Raw genomic sequence first — 6,491 nt, 5'->3', positions numbered from 1 at the left:
CTCACCACACCCATCTTGTCTTTGAAGTAGTCATGCTTGCCCCGTGGTAAGGCTTTGGTAAGAATATCTGCAACCTGCTCATCAGTGGGAATATACTCAAGCTTCACAACTCTTTTCTGAACACAGTCTCTGATGAAATGATATTTGATCCCGATATGCTTTGACCTGTCATGAAATATTGGATTCTCCGTGAGTTTAATGCAACTCTGATTATCACAGTAAATCACTGAAGGTCTCAACGGCTGACCGAATAAGCCAAACAACATCTTGCGAAGCCAGATGGCCTCACAACTAGCTAGACTGGCTGCCATATACTCTGCTTCCGCTGAACTCAATGCTACTGACTGCTGCTTCCAGCTGAACCATGACACTATTGCTGAACCCAACCCAAAACAACACCCTGAAGTGCTCTTCCTATCAGAAGCACAACCTGCCCAATCAGCATCAGTATAACCTGCCAGTCTCACTCCATCCCCCTGCCTGTAGTCCAGACCATAATCCACTGTCCCTTGCAAGTACCGCAAAATGTGTTTTGCAGCCACCCAGTGAACCTTTCTAGGCTCACACATAAACTGACTCATCGTGTTGACTGCAAAACAAATATTTGGTCTAGTGTTGACCAAATACATCAAGGAACCAATCAGCTACCTGTACAATGTGGGATCCACCAACTCAGAATCCAAAGCATGAAGCTTCTTCCAATTGGTGATCATCGGTGTCGACATGGGTCTACAATCCTCCATGTGGAATCTGCTAAGGATGTCCACAATATACTTCCCTTGCCCCAGGAAGAAATGCCCCTCCTCCTGCCACACCTCCAAACCCAAAAAGTAATGCATCAAGCCGATGTCCTTCATCTCAAACTCTGCCGCAAGATCTCTCTTGCAGTGCTCTATGAGTCTCTCTGCACCTGTAATGACCAAGTCATCCACATACAACACCAGAATGAGAGGCTCCTCACCTATCACAATAAAGTAAAGGTTCGGATCTGCCTCACTCTTTGTGAAACCCATCCCCTGCAAGTATGTATCTATCCTGGAGTACCAAGCTCTGGGAGCTTGCTTCAGGCCATAAAGGGCCTTCTTCAGTCTGCACACATGGGACTCCTTCCCATGCACCTCAAAGCCCTATGGCTGCTCAATGTACACCTCCTCTTGTATGAAGCCATTGAGAAATGCAGTCTTCACATCCATCTGGTGGATCTTCCAACCCATATCTGCTGCTATCGATATAATGTAGTGGATTGAAGTATATCGAGCCACGGGAGCGAAGGTCTCCTCATAATCTACTCCCTCTACCTGGGAGAACCCTCTAGCCACAAACCTCGTCTTGAATTTCTCAATGCTGCCATCTGCAGCATGCTTTACCTTGTCAAGCCATCTGGAAGTAACCACGGATTTGCCCTCAGGCCTTGGCACCACCTCCCAAACATCATTCTTCATGATAGAAGAATACTCCTCCTGCATGGCCTCTCTCCGGACCTGCTAGCTAGCTGCCTCCTCATAGCTAGAAGGCTCAGAGTCAAGGATGCTGGTAGCCATTGCCATATAGCTACAAATCCTCTCAGGTGGTCCACTCTCCTCTTAGGCTCAGTAACAGATGTGGCATCTCTCAAGGTGTCCTGAAGCCACTTGGGCTTCCTCTTCCCTGAGCGCACTTCTCCCATTGGAGAATGAAACTCCTCCTCATCATCATTAGGAGCCTGAGCTCCTGACTGTCTGTCTGTTGTCCTCCTACCTGCACCTGAACCTGTAGAAGCTGAGGTACCGTGTGAACTGTCCATCAGTGGACTCCCTAGTGAACTGCTCTGTGAATGGCTCTGCACGCTGCCCGGAGCACCACCCCTCTGGCTCGACGAGCCACTGCTCACTGAGGGACCTGACATCCTCATAGATGTACCTCCGGATCCTCCTGATCCCTGCGACTGACTCAACTGCTGCTGAGGGTTTGGCTGATCCAGATACTCTAACTCCCGTGACCTCCTAAAGGCCCTGTCCTCCTCGAACTTCACATCCCGCCTGACAACAACTTTCCTCTGTGCAGGAATGTAAATCCGAAAGGCCTTTGAGGTCTCACTGTAGCCCACAAAGATACCCTTCTCTGCGGTGGGTTCTAGTTTGGTCCTCTTCTCCTTGGGTATGTAGGAGTATGTGATGCACCCAAAGATACGAAGATTACCAATATCAGGCTTCTTCCCAGAAAAAGCCTCCTCCGCAGTCATATGCCCCAAGGCACGATGCAGACTCCTGTTCTGCAAATAAACAGCAGTGTTGCAAGCCTCTGCCCACAAGAACAAGGGCAACCCCTGATCATGTAACATGGTTTTGGCAGCCCCTATGATGGATCTATTCTTCCTCTCTGCAACCCCGTTCTACTGGGGGTTGTAAGGAACAGTGAACTCCCTCCTAATGCCTGCCTCCGCACAATAGTCAACAAACTCTCCAAGGGTGTACTCTCCTCCATTGTCCGACCTCAAGGACTTGATCTTCCGACCTATCTGTGTCTCCACAAGAGCTCTGAACTCCTGAAACCGCTTGAAGACCTCACTCTTGGTCTTCAAGAAATAAATGCAGGTCCTCCTGGAGTGATCATTAATGAATAAAACATAGTACTCATATCCACTCAAGGAAACATGAGACATCTGACCGCTCACATCGGAATGAATCAAATCAAGTATCCCAGTCGCTCTATTGTCACTGCTAGGAAAAGGGGATTTGGCAAACTTTCCCATCGCACATCCTCTGCAAGTATCAAAGTGATCAGTACTGAAATCTGGCACACCTGTAGTGATCTCCTGCAATGTCCTCAAGGCTCCATGATACATATGTCCCATCCTACGGTGCCAAATCTCACACAGCTCAGAACTGCTAGCTCTGCTTTCGGTACTACTGCTGAATGCCAAAAGGGACTGGAATGCAAACTTGTACACCTTTGCATGGCGTACACCTATCACTCTAGCTGAATTAGCTGGAGTGCCCCTAGGATACATCAACACCTATCCTCCCTTGAACAGTACCTCATATCCTCTGTCCTCCAAAGCTGAGACGGATATGAGGTTTTTCCTCATCCCTGGCACATAAAGAACATCTGACACCTTCAAGGGAGGTTTGGACTCCCTCTAAAATGTCAGTGTCTCCACCCCGACTGCTCTAACAACTCTGTCATCACCGAGTACTACCTCTATATCAGTGCCACACTCTGAAAGCTCTGAGAAGTACTCACGGACTCCTGTCATGTGACGTGAAGCCCCACTGTCCACATACCAGATACCCGAAGATGCTCCACTAATCGAGGGAAAAGCATGCTCCCTCTGAACCTGTGTGGCAGGTGATCCTGCACTAGAGGACTCATACGTAATGAACCCAAACTCCTAGTCAAAACGAACTGCAAAGTCCTCAACCTCTGCTGAAGCTGCCACGTTCTGGTTCTTCCCCTTCTTCTTCTTCTTCTCTAGACACACAACTGCATAGTGTCCCATCTTTTGACAATTCCAACACTTCACCTTGGAATAGTCCTTCTGTGTGTTACCCTGTTTACCTTTACCTTTGCCTTTGCCCCCACCATTGCTTGTGGAAGCTTGCTTCTTCCCTTTGCCTTTCTTGCCTCCTGCCGATAGTGCTACATCCTCATCCTGCTCAATTGGCTTGGCTGCCCAAAGCTGACCTTTTCTAATCTCTGTCTGAATGCAATCATCCCAAAACCTCTCCCATGTGGGAAGAGTTTCACGTGCACAAACCCCATCAGTAAAGTTCATCCATGAACGGGGGAGGCCATTCACTGCAATCCGCACCAACTCAGTGGGTGGAATGACCTCTCCAATTGCTGCCAAGTAATCTCTCACATTAGTAATCTTTGTGAGATATCCAACTGCACTATCATTACCCATCTTAATGGTCTTCAGTTTCTCTTTCAGGACCATTTTCCTATTCTCATTGGTACTCTGGTAGAGATTGGACAATGTTGTCCACATCTCATGGGCATTTCTCTTTCCTCTCACATGAGGAATGCAATGGCCTTTGACTCCGTCCAGAATTAGTCTCTTACCTTTGTTGTTCCTTTTATTATATTCAGCCAACTAAGTAGCATCAGTAGGCACAACAACATGGTTCTGTGTGGTATGCACCTATGTCACAAGGTTCGTCGAACTTTAACCTTGAGGTTCGAATTTTGGCGAACCTTAAAAAAAATTCGAGGTTCGGTGAACCTCATCGAACCTCATAGCCATTGACCAAGTCCATAGATCAAAACTCATAACTTCATGTCACAACTCAAGCTTGTAATTTATCCTTGCAGTTTCCATGTCTATGATAGCATTTTTGATGTTTACTGATGTTGATTTCTTACTATTTTATCCTATAATTCATTATATATATATATATATATATATATATATATATATATATATATATACGAACCTAATGGCGAATCTCATCAAAACATTCGAACTCAAGCCGAACATAATCATTGCCGAACCCGAACTCGAACCCGAACCATGTGACATTGGTATGCACCATGATGTCCCAGATTTCTGCCTCCTCAAAGATACATTGCATTCTCTTCTTCCAAACGTTGTAATTTGCATGCCCATCCAACCTATCCTCCACCCTCAATCCCAATGACATCTTGCTGTCCTAAAACTGAAAAAAATAGCACTGCTGTAGTAAAGATAAAACTGCTGTTTGTGAAAAATCAGTTTGCTGGAATTTTCTGAGTGAAAAATCAGCAGGCTATAATTTTCCTCCTTGCTGTCCCAAACTACACTTCAACACTCAAGCTCTGACACCATTTAAAAATTTCTCATTTCCCACCCCGGTTTTCAGTTTCACCTTATTTTTCCCATATAGTTAAATGCCCTTTCCCATTTCAATACATTCAACAACTGAAAAAATAAATTTTTGCTGAAAACACAAATTTTGGAAATTTTACAGAATGCTGGAAAATGCAGAAATAAAAATCAGCAGGTACAAACAGCCATTTAACACATTTGAACACTGATTTTTGGTCAATGTGACCCTGGAAAAACCCCCTACAACTCTTGGGGAAAACCAGTTCAAGAGCTCTTTCTTATTTCTAAAAAACACTTTTACAGTGAGAAATATTCAGCAAAATAACAGCAAGCAAATTTTACAACTTATCTCGCTTTCTGCGCCTCACAGCCAACTGGAAACTACTAGCAAACAACAAAACAGGACAGCAATAAATGTTGTACGACCTCCTCGATTTTCGTGCCCACTTTTAGCCTTAAATGCTGTTGTATGGCCTGCAATAAATACGCTATACAGACCTCGATTTGCATGCAGAAAAACAGTAATACGCTATATGGATTTCCTTGGAAAATGTGCCAGCAAACTGCTCCTCAATTTCTTTGCAAACTTCTCAATTTTTGTGTAAACAGTTGTACGGGTTTCTAGAAAATCGTGCCAAAATCTGCCTTTCACTGTGGGCTAACTCAACTGTACGGATTTGCTAAACTGCTGCCTTGGAATGTGTGCTACGCTGCTGTCTCCTTCTCCTCCCTGTCCAGAAATCTCCCTTGCTCTCTTGCTATCCTTCTCTCAATCTGCTCATGGAAGAATGAATGATCTTTTCCTCCTTTAATCTAACCCTAAGTGACTTTTGGATGATCCCTAAATCCAATGACTAAAATAGATTGAGATTTAGGGCTGAGATTAAATGCTCATTTAAAACTCACTTTCTATTTTTTAATTCACCCCACTTTAATAAAGACCCACTTAGTCATTTATTTCCAAAGTCACTTTTCCTTTCTAATTTTACATTGACTTTATTAAAGTCACTTTAAAATTAGACTTTAGTAACTTTATCACTTAAAGTCACTTTTAAATTACAATGACTTTGTAAAAATTATAAAGTCACTTTAGGAGAAAAATTAAATTCTTTTTGGACACTTTTCCCTAGGCCAAAAATCAAAGCCTTAGGGAACCACCTGTCCTCCGGTACCAAATTTCAACAACTCCTGAGAACTTCTCACTTCAAAAAATCGATTTATTGATATCTCTTGGTGTATTTTCCAATGACCCTCAAGCCCCTTCTTATATCTTCATGTTGGACAACCAATGACCTAAATTAACTCCTAATCGCAGGCTCAAATCGTTTTGACTTAATCGCGTCTTTATTTAGAAGATTCACCCACAATTAGATTAATACCCATTAATATTTTAATTTTCTTAAGTTTAGACTTAGGAACTCCATTAAAAATATTAATTATTTTAATAAAATCGTCTCTAGGTGGAATTTCCCAAAATGGTTTCTGAGTTCTTTGGGATGCATGCGCCTAAGCCTCCCTGCAAAATTTGAGGCATAGAGCACATCTGATGCTACCCCAAATCAACATCTCGAGCAAGTGACAGTAAGCCCATCTCCTTCATGACCTTCAAAATGATGATGGTGTGGGGAAGTCATACGAATTCCCTTTCCACATCACAAGGCCATCTCTCCTCGTCTTCGATAAGAATCCACCCATACCTCCTATG

Source organism: Pinus tabuliformis, chromosome 1_2 (assembly GCF_031772625.1).
Source record: "Pinus tabuliformis cultivar Carrire ecotype Pingquan chromosome 1_2, CPIR1, whole genome shotgun sequence".
In the NCBI taxonomy this organism is placed as follows: domain Eukaryota; kingdom Viridiplantae; phylum Streptophyta; class Pinopsida; order Pinales; family Pinaceae; genus Pinus; species Pinus tabuliformis.
The sequence above is the reverse complement of the archived record's forward strand: the minus strand, read 5'-3'. Positions refer to the sequence as shown.